This window comes from Marmota marmota, unplaced genomic scaffold (assembly GCF_001458135.2).
Source record: "Marmota marmota marmota unplaced genomic scaffold, marMar, whole genome shotgun sequence".
Lineage (NCBI taxonomy): Eukaryota > Metazoa > Chordata > Mammalia > Rodentia > Sciuridae > Marmota > Marmota marmota.
Window position 1 is genome coordinate 121,592 of NW_026002626.1, and position 22,751 is coordinate 144,342.

Sequence of the window (22,751 nt, forward strand, 5' to 3'; positions counted from 1 at the left end):
ACTTTAAATTAACTAAAATCTGGCCTACTGCTTTTGTAGTCATTCTCACATGTAGTAAGATGGGACACAGAGCCTTATCTCAGGTAAGGCAGGGCTCTTCATAAATCTTAAGTGTTTTAGTTCTTAAGTTGATCTTTGTCTTTTAAATATCATTTTACAAAGTTTACATAAATTGTTTGAGGTCACATGAACATTAGCTAATACCATATGATATCACATTTAAAACATGAATTAAAGAAAGGCTGAAAATTTTTAACCATTTGTGGAAAGGTAGCAAAATATTTTGTGCTTATCAATATTAACCTTTACATAGATTAGTCTCTCATTAACTTAAAAATACATTTAAATTATTTCCCAATGTAAAAAGTAATATAAAACTTTACATATCTTATTGATAACAGGTAAATAAATCCCCAATATGCTTTTTTAAGCTTAAAATTACCATACAACCTTAGAATACCAGCTTGATATAATGCTCTTTTAAAGCTTCTACCTTACAGACTTGTATACCTGGAAAATATGAGCACATTAATAGCATCACAATTACATTGATGTTTTTATATTAACCAAGTTTAGCTTTTAAAGAAATGACAGTACAATGCTCTAAAATAACAGTTCTTATTTAACCAGATGTTTAATTTTTATGGTTACTTGCTCTAGAAAAAATAAAACTCAATAAACACAATGTTATGGGTAAACATGTTTTAAGAAATTTTTGTCTTTTTAACACATTACCGATTTTAAAAACAAACTTATACAGACTTTAGTAAATCAATCAGATATCTAACAAAAGTACTGATGAATGAGTAATCCCATATCAAATTTACTTATTTTATCAAAATATTAGACAAATATATTGAACAGTGTTAGTTATTTTTTGAAGGAAAATTCCTAGAACCAAGGCATATTAGACATTTTATAGACATTAATATTTTATTAGTTTTTTTGAACACCTAGAAAAACTTGTAAACTTAAATTTAAAGACATTTATTTTTATCTGTTTATCAAATTTAGATTGAACCATTTTAATCACGTGAATTAAAGATCTTTGGATCTATTTTAAAAAAATTTTATGAGCGCTCTTTATAAATGTTAATTTGCATATTATATATATGATATATGGACATATGCACATATAGACATACAACACATAACACAAGTGTGCACACATAACACGATAGTAAAGGCCTTGTATCTTTTTGCAGGTGAAATCTCCATTGCAATGTTTTTTTAAAAAAACTCCACAGTTGATTAAAAATAGAACTGATCAGAAAAACATTAATCTAAGTCTGTAGGATCAAAATCATGAGCTCAAAAAAATACAGAATCTAAGAAAAAGCAAGAGTCCTAGAAAAAATGACTGGCCAGTAATTAGTAAATAGCACACAATTTACTGTTTTTTTTTTTCCTTAGGCCTCAGGTCAGTCTCCTACTGAGCTTGCAGGCTTCTTTCATTTGCATTTTAATGTAAGTTCTGACTGAGGTCTGGAAGGAGCAGGGAAAACTGTTATTTGAGCAGACACCTCATGTATAAGGCATTTTAACCATAAGTCATAATTTTTAGGTTTGAGTGTTGAAAATTATGATACAAGTTTAAGACACAATTCACAAAATTTTATATCTTTACATCTTGGTTTGTCAACAGATACCATACTATGATTTACTATCCTTGTCCAAATTAATGCACTGGTACACACAGTGACATTTTCCAAGGCTACCCAATTCAAAAATTGGTGAAAAAACTGAATGATTGGGAGTTACTTGCCAACTTGGAAATAGAGTTCTTTAGTTTTCCATCCTAAGTATTTAAGTTCTCTGGCATGAATTATCTGAAATCATAAACTAAACAATTACCTAAACCCAACTTTTAACTGCAAGATTGTGCAATGCTTCAAAAATCCATTCAGATAGGTAGACAGAGGTAGCATAATCCTTACAGTGCAGGGAAGGAAGGTGGGAGTTCCCCGAAGGAAAATAGGACTTCAGCAGCTGCTGGGAGTCCCTCAGTCCCTCCCTTTACTTACAGGATTAGCTCCTCTTTTATAGGTGGTGGATCCTCTGTTTTTAATTTACAAGTGTCATAAATGGGGGCCTCATCATCTGAGGAATCACTTTCACTCACTGAAACTATTGATTCCCTGTCCTGAACCTCCATCCAAGTTCCCCGTGTCTGCTGTAAAAGTTCATGTGCTTTTACATCTGGAGATAAAAGTGCATCTTTTACCAACTTCCACAAAGAAAAATTAGCTACAGGTAAACTGTCCAGACCCTTTTCCCTTAAATATTTTTGCAAATCTTCTTTTACATGTTCCCAATCAGGAACCATTAAATTCCCTGAGTACAAAAAAAAAGGAGATGTAGTTTTAATAGCAAGCATAAAAGCAGAAGCTGTTTTTCTATTAATTACAATTCCTTGCTCCTTAAACAAAGTCATAATTACCTGTTGCATTTGACTCTCTGCTGCCCACCCAGGGACGCCATCTGTCAGACCTGCTGACAATCTGTAATTCCTGGTACAGCAGAGATGCTTAAGAAAGACACACACACACACACACACACACACACATGCATTCAGTAGAAAATGAGCACTGTCTTTACTTTTTTCTCTCCTTTTTTTTATACAGCATTGTTAATTAAAACAAGGGAAAAGAAAAAACATCCTTTCAGCAGCTTAATCCTTACAAGAACGGATAAACATTCTCAGGAAAACTTTGTTTATGGTCACAGTGCTCCATATTTCTTATCAATTAACTTGTGGTTAGTTATTCCAAGGAACACACACACACACACACACGTATGTATGTGTGTGTANCACATGATTATTGCCCAAGTATTTAACTCATTAGCTATCTCATCAATTTGATCCATAATATATGGAGTAATAATTTTATTGGGAGAAATTCCAAACACTCCCTTTGCTGATTTTATTCCTTTGAGTAATAATTGTCCTATAGCCTCAGGATACCTAGTAAGAATAGTGTTAGGAGAATAAGATAAATGTGTCCATAATAATGGACCCTCTTGCAAAAAGACTCCTGTAGAAATATTTTTTTGTTGGTAGTACAATAAATAATAAGGGAAACTTATATCAATTCTATCCAAATGCATATTTTCCATATATGTTTCAATGATTTTTAGTGTCTTCCTTGCTTCAGGCATTAACATGCGGGGTGAATTTGGATCTAATGGACCTTTTATTTATTTATTTTTTTTAATATTTATTTATTTATTTATTTTAGTTTTCAGCTGACACAACATCTTTGTGTGTATGCGGTGCTGAGGATTGAACCCGGGCCGCACGCATGCCAGGCGAGCGCGCTACCGCTTGAGCCACATCCCCAGCCCCTAATGGACCTTTTAGGATATCAAATAAAGGTACCAACTCTCCTGTTGGTATGCCTAGGTAAGGCCTTATCTAATTTATGTCTCCTAATAACTTTTGAAAGTCATTAAGTGATTTCAGTTGATCTACTCGTATTTGAATTTTTGGTGGACAGACCATGGTTGAGGATAATAGAACTCCTAAATAATTAATTGGAAAATTTAATTGTGCTTTATCTATTTTTATCTCTAGATTATAATTTTTAATAAGTTTGTAAGTGTGGCATAACATTCTAGCAATGTGTTTCTATCTTTGTGTGCTAATAATACATCATCCATATAGTGAAACATTTCTAGTTCAGGATTTTGATTTCTAAGTGGCTGGATTACTTTGTTAACATAAAGTTGACACATAGTTGCACTGTGAGCTATCCCTTGAGGGAGTACTTTCCATTCATATCTCTGTTCAGGACCTTCATGATTCAGTGCAGGGATAGTAAATGCAAAACGTGGACTATCCTCAGAATGAATTGGAATTGAAAAAAAAACACAATCTTTAATACCTATAACTAAAACATACCAGGTTTTTGGCAAAGCAGACAATTGTGGAATTCCCGATTGAGAAGGTCCCCTAATAACCATCTCATTATTAATGGCTCTTAAATCTTGCAATAATCTCCATTTACCAGATTTCTTTTTGATGACAAAAATGGGAGTATTATGGGGAGATACAGAAGGTTGTATATGTCCCTCTGCTAATTGTTGTTTGACCAGGTCATGGGCTGCTTTTATTTTTTCTTTAGTCAGGGTCCACTGAGGAACCCATACTGGTCTTTCTGATTTCCAAGTAATTTTTATTGTCTCAGTGACCCCTCCTGAAAACCCAATCCATGTCTATCTATTTCTTGATCTATTTGTATTGGTGGCACTATAATTTGTCCTTTTTCTTCCAATCCTTTTCCTTTCCTAAAACCTTGTCTATCCATAATAGTGGGTGCATTTGAATTGAGGTTATTTGTTAATGTTAGTCCTAATTGATCTAGGATATCTCATCCCCATAAATTTATAGGAAGATGATCCAATACATATGGTTGTATAGTTCCTTCACATCCTTCAGAATCCTTCCAATCTAATACCATTACACCTCTATGGGGATTAGTCGCCACTCCTAGGCCTCGAAGTGTCTGAGTGGCTTGTTGTAACGGCCAATGTTTTGGCCATTCTTGACGAGAGATGATGCTAAGTTCTGCACCTGTATCCAGTAGCCCATTAAATTCATGTCCTTGAATATTTAGTTTTAGCATGGGGCGAGAATCTAAATTTAAAGAAAGCATAGCCCAATCTACACCTGTGGAGCCTAATCCCCTGGAACCTCTTTCTACAGTATGACTGGAAAATTTATCATGTAGGCTGAGTATTATTAATAACTGTGTTATTCTATCTCCTGGTGAAATTACTGATATACCCTTTGGACAACAGGCTATAATTTTTATTTCACCTTCGTAATTGGGGTCAATTACCCCAGGACTTATCATAAGTCCTTTTAGAGTAGAAGAACTGTGTACCAATAATAAGCCTACTGTTCCTTGTGGAAGAGGCCCTTTTACCCCTATGGGAATGATTTGAACTCCCATCTCTGGAGTTAGTACTGCTCTGGCGGAGGCACAGATGTCCAATCCTGCGCTTCCTCTAGTTTGTCTAGTGAAGGATCTAATGGATAATGTGTCCTGGGCACTACACTGATTGGGTTGCTGGGTTCCTCCAGTGCCCTGTATATTTGTGGTCATGGGCCCCAGAGCACTGGGCCCTCCTGTCAATTTTTTTGCAATGGAGCCCAATGCCTTTCTCCATGATATCATGGATAAACACCTGGTCCTTGTCCATTTTTTGATAACAGAGTACCCTCTATGGTGGTTTGAGAATGGCATTCATTAGCCCAATGTCTCCCTCTATGGCATCGTGGGCAAATACCCGGTATTCTACCCCTTTGATACCTAGTTTTGTTAAACCCTCATCCTATGGGTTAATTCCTCTTAAAATGTCCTGTTTGTTCACAATTGTAGCATGTTTTTGGCCTGGCATCTAGAGGCTGTTGTACTGCAGCTGCCAAGACTTGCCCTTGTTCATTAATGTCTCTACATAATTTAATATATGTGTTTAAATCTCCATGTTTCCATGGTCTAATGGTCTCCTTGCACATCTGTTTGCTTGTTCATAGGCTAGCTGTTTAATTAATTGTATTGCTTGTTCTGTATCCCCAAAAACTCTGGTAGCTCTTTGAATAAGCCTATCTACAAATTCAGCATAAGGTTCATTAGCTCCTTGTATTACCTTAGATAATTGACCTTGTAAATCACCATGTCCTTGTAAAGTCTTCTTTGCCCTAACCGCATCTGCAGCAATTTGTGAGTATATGGCAGGATCATATGCAGTTTGTGGCTGCTGACCCACATAAGGTCCCTTTCCTAACAACATATCTAGATTTCTCTAAGGATAACTGGCTGCTGCATTTTGCCTAGCCGTCTCCATGCAAAATTCCTCATTGGCAACCTTCCATAACAGGTATTGTCCTTCATTTAGCACAGCTCTACACATACTAGTCCAATCTGCTGGCGTCATGTTCATGTTGGTAATGGATTCGACCATGCTTACAGTGAAGGGTGCTTGAGGATCATAGGTTGTTACAGCCTCTTGTAGCTGCTTCACTGTTTTGACATCTAAAGCATGGTGAATTCACTGCCCTCCTGCCTGCTCAAATACAGGGCATGCTAATATTTGAGGTCCTGTCTCAAGATCCCTTCTATCAACTACGGGGGTTGGGGGCCTCCCACCACATGTTGTCTCCATAGGTGGAGCTGTTAGTTGGACACTTATGCCCTCTGGTGATAGATAGGTGTTAATAGCAGCCTCCTGTTGTAACTTCTCCCCTGATAATCCTTCCTCCTCTAGACCTTTTTCCTTTGTCTGACTAACTGGAGAGATTTCCTCTTTTACTTGATGTAAGATGTCTTCTCCTAGACTAAGCAAACAAGATTGTACCAACGTCTATAATGGTAATGTGCAAACTGGCAGAGTTCCTGGGCTTTCCTTTTGTATCCTTTTAAAATCTTCACCATGATGGTTCCATTGTGATATATTTAACAACTCCTCTTTAATGAACCATCGGCTACACCTTTGTATCATCTTAACGTACGTCCTATCTGTTCTTGATTTTACTGAGAGGCCTCCTTCCTCTAGCACTTTACTTAACGCCCTTTCAGTTTGGTTCTTACTAATTTTTAATTCCATATTTCCGTGACGAAGATACCCCTCACTAAGATAATGCAAGAGAAAACCGAGACAAAATGAAACAAAATGGAACAAAAATTCATTATATCAGCCTTTCTATCCTCCTGAAATGTCCATATATCCTTTCTCCCTATCTGTTCCTCAGACACAAATAGTTTTTCCTCAGATGTGAGTGGTTTTTCTTCTGTCTCACCCATCTCCAGGGATGGCAACTTAAAACAAAAAGGGAAACAAAACGAAAGAAGAATCTTAAAATGGCTACCCATCCTCTCGTCCTGCCCTCAGGGGCAAGCAGTTTACCTTATCACTTACCCTCAGGCGTTCCCTGTACTAGCCACCAAATGCCACAGTCTGGCTGGGCACAATTCAGGAGCCACTTGTCAATCAGGAACGAACTTTATTTTTAGCACACATGCTAGAATTCCCCGAGAGCTCAACCACCACCTCCGGCACTTCTGGCGAGCACTCTACTGGAACTCCTAGGTCATTTTCAATTTTTCCACTCTTGAGGCAGAATTCCAGGTCATGTGGGTGTAGCCAAAAGAGTCCCCCAATGAGCAGTTCCGTGGTCTGAGAGGGTGGGGAAACAGCTCAATGAGTGTCACCGCAGAGGAGCCAATCAGCTGGAAGTTTGCTGGGGCTACTTTGGCTGTGGCTCTCAACAGGAATCAATTCAGAAGACACATTCCACTCCACCTCACCAGAAGAATTGAGGTCCAAAGTGTCAAGGTCCCTTCCCATATAATCAATAACTGGTTGCTACATAGATGGATTAGGACAGAATGTGCTGCTGTGCCCCTTTGGATGACATCCTAGAAAGAGAACTGTGTGATAGCCACCTGGAGCTATGCACTTGAGGGGGCTAACAGTCCATTTTGGTTCAATGTGCCTGGGTCTGTGGCCAGTCTAGATGGACATATGCTTAGTCAAGTAGCAACTAGGGTGTCATCTGGCGGAGCTGCTAATGTGTCATGTGGGCACAGAGGTATGGGCATGAGAGCTCATTAGAAGTGGAGTCCTCAGGGACTGAGACCCAGAGAGAGCCCAGCCTCTGCAAGTGCAGGCTGTACCTATACTTGAAGGTGTGCAGAGTAGTGAGCTGGGAAGGCTAGAGAGAGAAAACCTGTCACTGAGGGGCTTTCATGGCTCCTTTTTTCTGAATATCAAGTGATGAATGAGTTTTGGCAGAAAACGCTTGTGTGAATGGCCAATATTATGATGTGCTAAGGTATCACCAAGAATGCATGGGCATGTCAATGACAAAAGACCTTTTCAACAAAGGGTGCTGGGAGAACAGATAAACATAGAAAAGAATGGAGTCAGACTCCCTCCCTCACTTCATATACTCATACATGTGTACACACACACACACACACACACCCTCAAAATACATCACAGAATTCAATTCAAAGGTAAAACTACAAACTTTTAGAAAAAAACAGAGTAATTCATAATTTTGGCCTTACATTTAGTAATGGTTCCTAATATAAGGCACCAGCTAAGCAAAAAAGAAGTAATAAGTAACTTGAACTTTGTTGAAAATAAAAGCTTTTGAGCATCAAAAATGCGTTAAGAAATTGAATTGACAACTCACCGAATGGAAGAAAATATGTGCAAATCATAATTTATAACTCAGAAATGACTGTTACCCCAAATATAGAAAGAACTGTTACAACTAAGCAACAAAGAAAATCCAATAAAAAAAAAATTGTCCAAAGACTTGAATATGTACGTCTCCAAAGATCATTATGTTTGCAAAACAGTCATCATTTATCACTTATCATTAAGGTCTTGCAAATCATAGTCATAACAAGAGACGACTTAATGGCTAGAAGGATGGCTACAATCAAAGACATAGACAATAGCATATGTTCTCAGGGACAAAGACACACAGTGACCTGGGGAAGGAAATGTAAAGGATGTGGCTGCTTTCTAGCTCATAATTCCTTCTATGTTAGACAGAAACTTACTAAGTGACCCAGCAATCCCACACCTAGATGTGGGAAACAAAGTTAGACATGCACACAAAAGTTTGTATATGAGCGTTCACAGCAGTGTTATTCAAATAGCCAAAAAGTACAAGTGATTCAGTCAACTAACAAAATAGATTAATAAATATGGAATATCCATCTAATGGAAAGTTGTTCTGCAATAGAAAGGAATGGAGTACTGATAACATGCTATGACACAAGTGAACCTTGAAAATATTAGGCCAACTCAAAGAAGCCAGTCACAAAAAGACAGGGTCTAACTAAATTGCTGAAGGCCATGATTTTATCCTTGATGAAGAAAAGGCCACTTGGCACATTGTCCCATTTGCAGACAGCCACTCACATCTCCAGGCACAGTCAGAGACAGGCTTACTGAAAAGTTCCTAGGAGAAGCCAGGTTTCACAGCATGCTTTCCATGGTTCCTCCCCCAAGTTCCCTGGGGCCACAATTCCATTCAACACCTGTACCCCCAGAAGTTCATCCAGACAGAAGGCAGCATCTTCTGGAATATTCCTTGTCTTGCTATGCCATTGCCCTGCCTAGGACAATGGACTTAATACTTCTTTATTTTTCTATAAATTGCCAATTTTTAATATTATTTTATTTAATTAACTGACATTTTCTGAGCTGTACACAAAGTTGGAACCTGATTCAATAAATGGTGTCGTATTTAGAAGGGCCTTTCAGGTTTTTCTTCTGAAGCTATAACTTTTTATAGGACTGTATCATGGTATTTATGCATTTCAGTCCTGTTTTCAACCTGAAATTACCTTCCTTCCAGTTTTGTGGTGTCAAACATGAAATATACTAGGAACTATTCTCCAGTAATAGTTAGGCAGAAGTAGTTCTGTATTAACATCAGTTAGGGATCATCAGTCCATTTTATACAGACCATAAAGGTAAACTTGTCTTCCACTCATTTAGAGCGAGTAATGTTTTATGCTGGAAAATAAAAATTATAGGATTGATTTAACAACCAGTGTTACTATTGAGGGAAAACAGATTAGATTTATTAACTTGTAGATGTCGGAGACCAGCTCCAGCAGGGGGTCTCAGGAGATGAACGGATGGTGAGGAGTCGGCGAAAGGGGTGGAGAAACAACACAGACACCAAAGTGAAGGTGTTGATCCCAATCTTTACTTGTGAAGTTGATCATATATACTTTTCATTTTGGCAGGCTCACAGTACTTTGTGGTTACAAAACAGGAATCATCATTCAAAGAAACAAAATATTATGTAGTTACAATTAGAATAGAAGAATGTATCTTGGCTTATGCATAAGAAAGCATTTGTACTTTCAATTCACGTTTTGCTTTGAGCTGTTTCTGCTTAGTTAATTTTAATAATAGTTAGAAATGTCCCAAACTATTGGCCTATACCTTGACTATTCTTTCTTGACTTACTGACTGGAACCAGTGCCATGGTTACGGCAAGTGGTTGACTTGTTATTAATTTTAATCAAACAAGATTAAGAGCATAAACCATTGTGCACAGGAACAAGAACAAGTTGCCCAGTACTAAGCACTAATCTGTCTTCTTAACATTAATTTTTCCTCTCTAGATTTTAATTTAATTTCTCAAAAACTTCCTTGACAGGAATACAGGGAGTTTTTCATTAGACATTAACAACTTATGCTCCACAGCTAAATCATTGCATTTAGAGCAAACAGATCTATTCTTTAGAAGTAGTTGCATTAATTGGGAAAGTCATGTTTTTTTCCTTCATACTTAATGGTCATATGAGAAGTCGCAACTATACTTATTAAAGGAATACAAAAACAAATCAGCCCATTCCCAGAAACATACTGCACTCCTCCAGAGGATGGACACCTTGCACCATCCACCTCAGTAGGGCCTTGCCATTGCCTGAGTCAGGGGAGGGGTGCAGCATGTAGAGATTCTTTTTCAATGTCCATTTTCTCATTTAAAATAATCATGGGCTCAAGTATCATTGAAAGTCTTCAGTGGCCATCAATTCTGATTAAGCTGCTTCTTATACTTATGAAGAAAATTATATTACTGCATTTATTTTAGACTTAAATATATACTCTTTACAAAAAACTGAAGAGCATATTTAACACTTGAAAAAAAGCTTTAACCACTAATTCTTAATTAGGGTATTTTAAATAAATATTCTTTCTTGGTCTCATTCAGTGAAATATTGTTTGAAGTGTCGTCTCTGAATTGGTGCAATTTTGTAAATTGTTACTTATTGGCAATGATGTAGAAATTGAGATTAAGAACTTCAAACAATTATGGTAGTTTCACAGAGTCATTTTATGACTATTGAATCTAACAATAACAAAATTTGGAGTTATGTCTTTGTTTCTTCATTTCAGTGTCCTGATAACTCATCTCTATTTTACAAATGTCTCCCTGAAAACGAAACAAAGGACACTCTCCATATCAGTGAACCACAGAAAAAGGGGTATAAAATAAAGAAGTTGTAAGGGAAAACAGGGACAGAGTGAATTTATATTACGGTTTTTAATTTCTACAAGTTTCCTGATAACTGGTTTATTTTTTTGTATTTGAAATCTCCTATTTCCATGACCTTTATAGTTGTGTTTTCTGATTAACTCTTAATATGCTCTAGTTATTCTTTTTTATGAAAAAAAACTAGCTGATTTTTATTATCAATGCCAAACAAGACTTTAAATCAATTATATAAAGTTACTTTCACATTTGCTACAATCAGTAAATATGTTTCTTTGTATAAAGGGACAGCCTTTGTTTGGAGTTTAAAATATCCCCAACTGCAAGATTACATACATAAAACTCTGTTTGTTGCTCATATAATAGTACATGAATCAAATTAAATGTTATACTCTAGAATATGATAAAATGAAAATAATTTGCTCATAAGATTAATATTTAAACCATCTTTATTTACAAAATACTATCCTAAAAATTATATCTTCGTTAAGCTTCAATTGGAGCAAAAGTATAAATTCTTAAATAAAAGCTATTACTTAAACTATAAATGAGAGATAAATTACTTTGAAAGAAGATACAAAATATTGTCAGGTTTCTTGTTGTGCTTCTGGATGTTCAGTAGCAGGCTCACTTGAAAGTGGAATCAACACTGAAGGGAACTCACTTCTGTTTTCAGAATGCAGGGGTCGGCGGTGGGGGAAGAAATCCAGCTCTTGGGGGAAGATAATGAGGAAAACACCATGGGAATGGAGGGGTGGTGGAAAATATTCTCAAGATGCTCCATACATATTTCTTGGAGGAGGTGGAGGGGAAATAAAGATCCTTTTCTCATGAACTGACTCCTTGGATCCACTGGAAACAATGGACCTCTAATTGGAGGGAAAGGTGATAAAGCAAAGCCAGAGCCAGTTTCTTGGTTTTCAGTAGGAAGAGATGAATCAGATACAGTGGAATCACCAAGATCAACTTTGGTATCATTTCTACTGGATTCAATATCTGAAGACATAGATCCATCAATTTTATCCAAAGGCAGCATAGTGGAACTTTTGTATTCTGCTTATACAGATGGTCTACCAGAATTAAAATAACATCCATCTTGCTTTTGAAGAGGAATCTTTGGATCAGAATATGGTTGGTCTGGTGGAGGAATCATTATAATATGGGCCATTTGACATGGAGGTTCCAGGGGCCTAGTGTCAGAAGGTACTCTCTGAGGATCAGTTAACCTATCACAGTTTGATTATCTTCTTTCCTTGCTGGTAGGATGGTGCAGAGAATTCTCTGTGCCCTTTGAGCCTCTTCCTTCTACCACTGGCACCAAAGGTGAGAGTATGTGTGGACCATTTTTTTCCACATAAGAAGGTCTCATTTCACATGAAGGCTGACCCAATGGTGAGGGACCATTTGGGGAATGCTCTCTGCCAAAGGCTGTATTTGAAACATCAAGTGCAGAAGGATCTTTTTCTGCAATTTTAAATTTTAACTTCATTTCAGTTCATTTTTATCTGTTGTGAGCATTTTGTTTCCTTAAATCATTAAGGTATCTTTCAGCACTCTGAGCTTCCAACTCATTACCATGTGCTTTTTCTCATAGTATATAAACACCCCTGATACAAATGAATGGTTCTCTCCAATTCTTCTTGAAGATCATTTGCTCGATTTCTGTAGGTCTCCAGTGGTTTAGTTGTATGGCTTATCTTTGCTTCCACTTTGGAAAATTTCTCTTCTTACTTTTCCTGGTAATTTTTTTCTCCTATTAATTTCCTTTACAGTTCCATTACATTTTCTTGATATAGTTCCATCATGACTTTAAGTTTCTCCTGAAGATTCTGATTCTCACTTTCAAACTGTGTATTTTCTGCTTGCAAAGATGCTTGTTCTGTCTTAAGATTTTTAATATGCTGTATAATGTCTTCCTTTGTTTCAATTACTTCAGATAATAAATTAAAAATTTGATTTCTTTCTCTTTCTAAGGTTAAATTGGTGGTTAAATTTCAAGCCTTTAACTTAGCAACATAAATAAGTTTCTTCAAAGCCCCTTTTGGCTGATCTTCTAAGTGAGTACCAATTTATGATACACTCTCCATTTCCAACTCCAAGTTACCATCATCTATTAGGTCTTCTCCAACCACAGAAACCCAATCTTTCATATGTATCAAGTGTTCAGTCAGAGACTTAATGTGATTTTCTTTATCTCTTAGAACTTGTTCTGCATGTACTTTAGAGTGTTCAAATGTCATTTTTTATTTATTGAGGCCGTTCACTTTTTCTTTCCATACCTCAACTTCTTGTAAAAGCTGTTTATGAGTTTCCTGAAGTTGGGAATTTACATTCAAAGCCTCTTTTATTGCTATAGTAACTTCTTTATTCATTTTAAATATTCTCAAGGTTTTTTTACCTTGAGATTTGAAGTAAAATGTGCCATTCTGTACAGTCATAATATCACCCACTTGAGATTCTAGGGACTTAATTCTTTTTAACATATCCACCATCAATTCATCCTGTTGAAAAGGTTTAGTTTTCTCTTCTTTTACCTCTTTTTCTAGAAAGGGTATTTCATCCTCAAGTTTAGATTCAGACCTATCTAGGTTTTCATATATTGTCTCCAATTTTCTGCTTTTATTGACTCCTTCTCTAAAGTGGCATCCTTTAAAGATGACTCTAAGCCTTCATACTCTCTTTGGACAAGGCTAACTTTTTCAAGTAGTTCACATTTTTCTTCAATTAGTCCAGAAAGTTTTAGAGCAAGCTTTTTTTTTCTTCTCATGTAATGTCTGCTTCTCACAGACTGATAACTTCTCCACAAAAACAAGAGAAAAACAACAGAAAATCCAATAGCTGTACATAACACCAACTTCCACGGAAAGCCATAAGGACTAGGGTGTGTATCCATGTCTTCAAACAAGACAGACCACAATCCTGCTTACTTCTTCCAGGACCTCACCAAGTAGGGCTGAAGGGCAGCTGTTGCCTCTCCTTCACACTAAGGCTACTTTGGCTATTCCCTCCACAATCACACCATGCTCAGCCACACCAAAGAGACTGTGAACACTCAGGCCTTTGGTCAGGAAGAAACCTGCACCAAGCAATGGAGCAGACCATTTTGAACCAGTGAGTGGGGGGAGGAGCATGGGCATGGGGAGCTTGGTCATGGGTTCACAGGGGCCTAGCACATTCATGCTGCCTGTCAGAGAAGTCTTGGCCCCTTCACTATGCAGTGAATCCTGTAGCATCACAGGTTCAAGCCTATCCCATTCAAGCCAGAGAGGAATCCTCCCCAGGTCACCCACCCTTTGGTTTGGTTTAGGCCAGGCCAAGACAGAACTTATTATGTGCCATTCTGTACAGTCATAATATCACCCACTTTGATGTCACTAAAATTCTAAAGCTCTGTAAAATTTTAAAGAGATAATACATCATATATTTATATTTGTACCACTTGTCCTTTTGTTTTAATGACGCATTCCTTTCCCTCCCCTCCTGTCCCCTATCTTTTTATTTCCTTCCTTCCTTCCTTCCTTCCTTCCTTCCTTCCTTCCTTCCGTCCTACCTTCCTTCTCCTGTTCCTTTTCTTGCAGTGTTGGTGGTTAAATTTCAAGGCCTAGTACATGCTGGGCAACTCTCTAGCACTTAACTACATCTCCAGGCCTGTTGACACTTTCTATAGAAGCCATGTAAATTATTGACATAGAAAACATCTTGTGTTAGACAATTTTAAAAGTAATGTTAGAGGAGTGCAAACATGGGCAAAATCAGTTTTGATAAGTTATTTTTAAGTACTACAGCAGATATAATGTTTCTAAAAAGAAAGAGCTTAAAACTTGAGTTGGTTTTCATGTCAGTTTTTGTAGACTACTATTTATTTAAGAGTCATCAAAATCTTTTTTCAGATGTTTTTTTCACTTATCATAGGATGTAAATACTTCTAAGCAATCTGGCCATTATAAACATACAACAATGAGAAGGATAAGATAAGTGATTTTTTTTGGATCAAAGAAAACAGAATAAAATGTTGCATGGGATTCTCACACAGAGACAATGGACACCAGAGTATTCAATAGGAAGCAGTGTTTATTTGTGTGCATCCAGCCTCAGTGAATTCTTATACAAAGGCTGAGCATTTAGTGTAGGGAGTGATCCCTTATAATATTCTGGTTAGTTTTCTTTTACATACTAGCCTTTATCTAGTATATAAAAGAAAACTAATAAGGTAATATACATTCCTGTTTGGGAATTCTATTTCTATACTACAAAATATCAAGAATGTTCAAAACTGATTTCTAGAGGGCTCACAATGATACAGAGGGCATCATATTCTTCTTCTTTTGTTATGAGAAATACGTACCACAAAATGTAGCTCAGTGTTAAAGCACCCCTGGCTTCTGTTCCCAGTACCAAACCAAACAAATGGCAGATACACTTCATTTAAGGCAGATAATTTAGTATTATAGTGAGTTAGAGTGAGCAAAGTTTACCCCAGGTCACTTAAAAGAAGAGCTATATATCTTGATTGGTTTAACCTGGTTCTTCTTGGCCTTTACCAAAGAGCAGTTTCTGAAACAAAGAAATAACTTCAAGTGATGTTAGCAGTAAGCAGCTTTCTACCTACAATCACAAGTGTTCATAAGTTCCTGCCTGGCAGCTGACTACTTTTCAGACTGTTTCCTGGTGGGGAGAAAAGTTTGAAGGGGGGAAGAACTCAACATCTGGATCCCTTGGTGGATCTCCTTTCTCTTGGCTATTCTAACCAATTCCCTGGAAGCACCTCTAGTATCTAAGATGCAGAGAGTTTGAATGGCCTCAGAATCTAGGGCATTGAGCCCTGATCCCAGGTCCTCACCTCACTCCATATCTCTGGGTTGTGGTTGTTCTCTAGGGCACCTCAAGCCCTTGATTTTGGATGATTTCACTTCCATCCCACCTCTATGCCCTCAAGTTCAATGAGGGCTTAGATTGCAGTACCTGGAATTGGGAAGGAGTTTCTTCGGGCAGGAGATTCAGCCTTACAAGCAGGCTGTCTCTACATTGACACTACAGAAGGCAGTGCTCTTGGAGCTTACACCTTTGGGCTGTAACTTATGGGGTTGAGTCTTATCATTTGTTGCCAGACAGGTGTTTCTCCCTTGTGCCCAGGATCTCCCTCCCTGAGGTCATAGTTACACTTTGATGGAGGCGGAAGGCTATCTAGGTGCCAGCCACTCACTTTTCTCACTTCTTTTGCCCACTGGTAACAGAATCAGCTTTATCTCTCACACCTATTATCCAAGGCCCAGGTGACCCAGGAAGCTTTAAAGGTTAGTTGAATTCTGCAAAGGGAAACCTTTATTTTTAGAAGCTGCAGTAATAGGAATCACCTGCATGTTTTCTTTTAGACCATCTTGACAGTGGGGTTGTGATGGGTGCACTCAGGTATTCCTTTAAATCCACTGCCATTTGTGGCTAGAGACTGAACCAGAAGCCTGTTGTCCTGGGCTAGAGAAAGCATATTTGGCACATTGTAAATAAATTGTTGGTTAGGGGTACAAAAGGCATGGGGAAGCTTGAAAACACCTTTGAAAGCCTTCCTGGGACACTTGGTGAGAGATGGCAAGAGGAGAGGCAGGGCTCTGGACCCGCCAGCTCATGAACCATCACTGCTCAATAGCCATAGATCAAAAGCCACATCTTCATGCAGTGGCAACTGCTAAGTGGTGACTGAAGCAGAGAAGGCCAGAGCAGTTCAAGTCTTTGTGGATTCAGCAGTGATATCAATCTTGCTGGCCACTGACTGGTATGAATCAAGAGGTGGTAGCTAAGCTCTCCAGGCCCTGAGTGTGGATAAGGGCAGAGATACAATCTGATACAGATAGCTCCTTCTTATTTTGCAACTTCTGACCTTTCCTGAGTATCACAGCTAGATTATGGCATGAGCAGAATCATATGTAATAGAAAATAAATTGTCACCAAGACACAACTTGTGAGTTGTCCAAGTCACACATCTCAGAAGTGGGTCAACCTGGTTGAATTCAGGCCCAGTCCCACACACCTCAGCTCAGGGAGCTGCTGTCAGTTGTGGGTCAGCAGCTTCAGGGGATGGGCTGGTGACCACTGTGTGCTGTCCCCAGTGGCTGGATTTTGCATTCACTGTTCTCTGCCATCCTCCTAAGGACCTTGGGTAAAGCTGATCTGCATTGTATAGGAGAGAAAATAGAAACCCCAAGGTGTGCTGGGATTTGGCAATGAGAACACAATTAGTAAGCAGCAAACAGGGGATAGACCAGGGCATCTACAAGATCTTTGTTCGTGGGCCTGGCCTCATGACTTTTTATTGATGAGAAAGCTCTTGGAAATCAGGAGTAGACCTGCCTGTGTGGGAGGGAGATGGAGGTGGAATGTGAAATCTGACCCACTTCCTGTGTCTGTAGCACCTATGAGGTTGGCTTTGTCTTCCCTGAGTCATGTTCTGGGGCCAGATGGGGAATTTGGTATAATCTTTGGTTTCCCTTTGGATAGTACCATAATGGGAAGTTGCTTAAAATTAAATTTTTAATAAATATTTAAAATATTTACTGCTGTTGGGGTCAAATTCAGGTCCTTCTGCAGGGTCCTTCTGCATGCTTTGTGCAGAATCACCACTGAGCTACTTCCCTAGCTCCTTATCAAATGTAGGATGAAGTTTTCCTATTTCCAGATGTTCTCCAAGATGAACTTAATAAATACCATCAATTTCTGGGACTTATTGGAAAAGTATTTGCCAAAGAGTAAGATATGCAAGTTTTCTCTATCATTGCCAATTTCTGTCTTCAGAAGGCTAGTGTTGATATACATCATGGCAGTGTGAGTGTAGAAGAAGCAGTCTTGAGTGCTGTTAAGGAGCTAGAAAGAGTTGCTATTCCTAATGTCTTGCTGTAGGGAATACCCAGTTGCTGTGTAGTGACAGGACAACTAATCCAGGGCTTCTCCTCTCTCCAGTCTGAAGGGTGACTTTTAAGCCTGTCCAAACTATTGCACACCAACACTGGTGTCACATACTGTGGAAGTGTGTAACTAAGTAAATGAAGTGGAAGAAGCCAAGGACACTCTCGGACCAAGCCTGAGGGCCATATGCTGGATGGTATGTCCGTGAGGCTAGGGAGAATATTCTGCTCTCAAATGGTTTATTTGAATGATCTGGACCACGAGGGTACTCTTCGTAAGATTGATAAATTATTTGTAGTTATTTCTGTGAAGTCCCCTCACCACACTATCAGATCAGTGTTTGGTGAAGCAGGAGATGGAATTCTTAGAGAGCAAGCAGTTCATCTTTAGAATTCTGTCTACTGAAGTATGCATCATGTCATTGAATTATTGGGACAATTTTTCAGTAATATTATTATTCTCAATTTAGACAAATAAACTGAAGAATGGACAGGTGAAGCCACAAGTACACAGAACTTTAAGTTTAAAAACCAGGGTTTAAACTTAGGGAGCCTCATTCCAGTGCTCACAGTCTTAATCTCTGCACTGTGTCCATAAAAAATGGTCAACATCCACTAGCAGGGGGACTGCAAAAGAGGAACACAGGAATGAACAGGAATGAGATGGGGATAGAAAACAGCTATAGTCAATGCCAGGTCTCATGCTAGCTGCATCTGTCATCTCACTGCATCCCCACAACTAATCTAGGAGGTGTTAATATTAAAGTGTGAGTGAGTCCCAAGTCAGATTTATCTGAACCTCAAGCACAGGCCACTGTAACCCACTGTGGTGTGGTCCTTAATTTCTGATGGAAGCCACCAGAATCCTCTAGCCCTTGATATAGCTCAGCTCTGTGTCTGAGATCTCAATCTGCAAGGGACAATGACCTCCACCTCCCAGGTTGCTGGTGAATGAAATTCGCTATTGTGTCCACTTTACTTTTTTTATTATTTTTTTAGTTGTAGATGGACACAGTTTATTTCATTGGTTTATTTTTATGTGGTGCTGGGAATTGAATCCAGTGCCTCATGCATGCTAGGTAAGTGCTCTACCACTGAGCCACAACCAAGGCCTCTCCACTTTACTCTTCAATTCCTTCCCATTCACAAAAATTGAAGTCACCATTGTTGGAAACCTGTGGGAAGGAGAGAGAACCAGGAGATGCACCAGAAAAACACAAGCAAAACCTAACAACAGCAAATCATGTGAGCTGTGACAGCTCTGATTTATTAGACACCAGTATGCCAGCAAGAACATGATTCCCATAAAAGGAAATTTGCAGGCACTAATTAGTGACAAACACTGATAAATAGATGCCATAAAAACATTTTGATACAAAATTGTGACAAGTAAATCTGTAAACATAATTTAATAAAGTCACATAACCTTGTAGTGTGGTTTTTCTTCTCCTTAACTTTTCCCATTAACTCAAACCACCAGTAATCAAACCCCAGGTGCAATTTATTTCACTCTTGCACCATATTAGAAGATGCAAAAAAGGTTTTGTCACATAAAAACATATTTACCTCAAGCCATAAAGAGGATCTTCTGAAAAACCAAAAGAGATTTGCACTAAATTAAAATCCTGGTAAATCTATGAGGCAAAGCACTCATGAAATGTGCTAGAAACATAGATGCAAATATTTTTTTCCCATTAAACTATAATTTTTCAGAGTAGTGGTAAGAATGTAACACTTTAGCCTGGTCTTTTGACTCGCATTTGTAGGCAACCCTTTAATTGATCCATTCACTGATTCAGACTTAGGCAATATAAGGTTCCATTTCAATTTTCATCTTCAGGTTAAGCAAATAAAGTGTTACTGCTTTGCTCTCCTGGTCCAACAGGAAAATGTATAGATGAGCAAAAAAGAAAGAGTAGGCATCATGTCATGAAGAGACATCAGGAAATAAACCATCAATTCACAACACAATCAAAAAACTGCAAAGGGGACATGATCTCATTTTGCAGATGAAGAAACTGAGGCTAGCAATATGACATAATTGGCTAAAGGTCACAGATTACTTTTTTTTCATTTTTTAAGTTGTAGTTGGACACAATGGCTTTATTTTATTTATTTTTATGGGGTTCTGAGGATCAAACCCAGTGCCCTGCATGTGCTTGACGAGTGATCTACCAATGAGCCACAACCCCAGCCTCACTGACTACTTCTTTTAAAGCTTAAAATAAGTTTATTATCTTGAAGTGCCAGAAGTCAAATTCCAAAAATTAGTCTTGGTTAAAATTGGCCGAGCTGTTTTCTTAAAAGTCTGTGTCAGGCTGGGACATATGGCAAGGCTCACAACTCAACCAGTGATTGTCTCCACACAGCCAGATTGACAAGTCACCAACTGGAACCTAACACTTCCCTTCATTCCCTCTTCACCTGGATCTGGAACTGAAGCTCAGACCTCTCCTCCAAGCCTCAGACCAGGAGCCCACCTGCCTGCTAAATCAGGTAAATGGCTCAAGAATGATACCAGAAATACAAACTTCCACACCCACAGAAGACCTCCAGGTCTTTTGAGAGAAATTAATATCTTACTCAGAAAAATGGTACCATTACAAATGTACTCCCTGAGGAGGGAGTGATGGCTTCCCACTACCGACCAGTCATGTTTCTGGATGCAGTAGTTGATCATTGATTAAAACCAAACTCTCACCTTCATCCCAGTCACAGAGAAGGACCTTTTGCATTTCCACTTCACAACATCAGTATCATCTTAAGGAATCTCTAAGTGTGTTTCACTTAAGTCACTAAGTAGAAGATCAGGTGAAATCATAATGATCCTGATTGGGTAACCCTGGTCCACAAAGCAATGCACAGAAGTTGCCAGAGAGCAATTGGGTCTAGCTAAGTCCCCTTCTCTACAGGATCTGCTCTTCTCAGCAGCAAATCTTCCCAAACATTACAGTGGATTATTTGTGGAGTATTTTTTGATTATGATGTGGCTGATGTGGTTGATGTTATTGAGTGTTTTAAGTTCCTACATATTCCTCATAGTAACTCACTCTTTGTCTCCTCAATAGTTTGCAAAATATTTCTCCCATTTTGCAGTCTGTCTCTTCCCTCTATGGCAAATTTGCTGTGCAGTAGCTTCTTAGCTTGATTAATCCTATTTATCTCTTTTAATGTTTATTCCTTGTATTTTGGGGGACTTATGAAAAATGTAATTGCCTATACCAATGTAACAAGGTATTTCTTCTGGTTTTTTCTTTTGGTTTCAGAGTTTCAAGTCTTACATTTGAGTTTTTGACCATTCTGTTCTCATTGTCATTTTTTTTTTGTTGTTGTTGTTGTTTTGTGTTACCTGGGATGGAAACCAGGGCCTTGCACAAGCCAGGCAAGTGCTCTACCATTGAGCTACAACCTCAGTCCTCAAGCTGATTTTCATAGTGAGAAATAGACAACAAATTTAAATCTCCCCTGCTGCAGTCTGGCTGGGCACAATTCACGAGCTACTTATCAAGCAGAAACGAACTTTATTTTTAGAACACACATGCCGCATCACACAAGCTCTTCAGGAATTCCCCCAGAGCCCAGCTGCCACCACCGGCTTCCCACAAGCCTCTCAACCCACCCCCCCCTTCTCCTGCTCTTGAGGCCGATTGGCTGCGTCGCGTGGGCAGATCCAAAAAAGGTCCCGAAATGAGCAGCTTCATGGTCTGAAAGGGCGGGGAAACAGCCCAATGAGCATCACTGCAGAGGAGCCAATCAGCTGGCAGCTGGAAGTTTGCTGGGGCCCCTTCGGCTATGACTCTCAACATCTCCCCCTCTCTGTTTAAACAACAAGCATGTGGCTTAGGGACCGTGCCTGCCTTAGGTTGTCCAATACTACATATGGTTCTTACCTGTCATCAGATGAGCTGACCTCAAGGTGTCAGCCTCCTGTCTTAGATTGGTACCATTGCAATTGGATCTTACCCATCATTGACTACCAGTCCAGCATACAGCCAAACCTGTAGATAGGCCTTTGTACCAGCAGGGGGGTGAGGTTCTTTGCCTCACCTTTGTTGGCCCCCAAATTTTAGCTGAACGAACATCACAAGCAGAAGGGAGGAGGATACCAAACCAATTGACGGCTCCTTTTGGAAAAAATTGTACCACCAATGACACCATCAGCAAAAATACCCCAACACTACCACAAGTCGCTGCACCAACAGTTAGTTCACAATGAATACAAGTGAGTTCACAATGCATACAAGTGACACATAGTCCAGGCAAGTTCTGCAAGCAGTTCAGTGATAGCTATTGCAGAAGCTGTAGATTGGTTTTATCTTTGTCTTCACCAGCACTGTGATGAAGATAGGAATTCTGGCAATAAAGGCTAAAGAAAAAAATTATGTAACATTCCAGCAGACACTAAAAAAAACAATTTTCTGAACATTTTACATTATCCTGAACAGAATTATTAAATATAATGAAAAGGAAAGGTGAAAGTAAACAAACAGATCTGTTAACCTCCTTTTTTGTTCACATATTAAAACAATCCTCAACAGCTGTTTACCCAATTTAAATTAAAACATTTAAATCACGTGAATAAAAATATATATTTGGATCCATTTTTTCATGAGTGCTCATCATATATGATATATGGACACACGTACATACAAACATACAACCCAAAACACAAGTGTGCACACATAATATAATACATACAACACATAACATAATAGTAAAGGCCATATAACTTTTTATAGGTGAAATCTCCATTGCAATGTTTAAAAACTCTATAGTCAAAAAATAGAACTGATCAGCAAAACATTAACCTAGGTCTG

At 38.5% G+C, this 22,751-nt stretch overlaps 1 pseudogene; it reads right to left on the bottom strand.

The window, feature by feature from the left end:
• Positions 1-11,625: 11,625 nt before the first annotated feature.
• Positions 11,626-22,751, bottom strand: part of LOC107160133 — a 34,451-nt pseudogene continuing 23,325 nt past the window's right edge.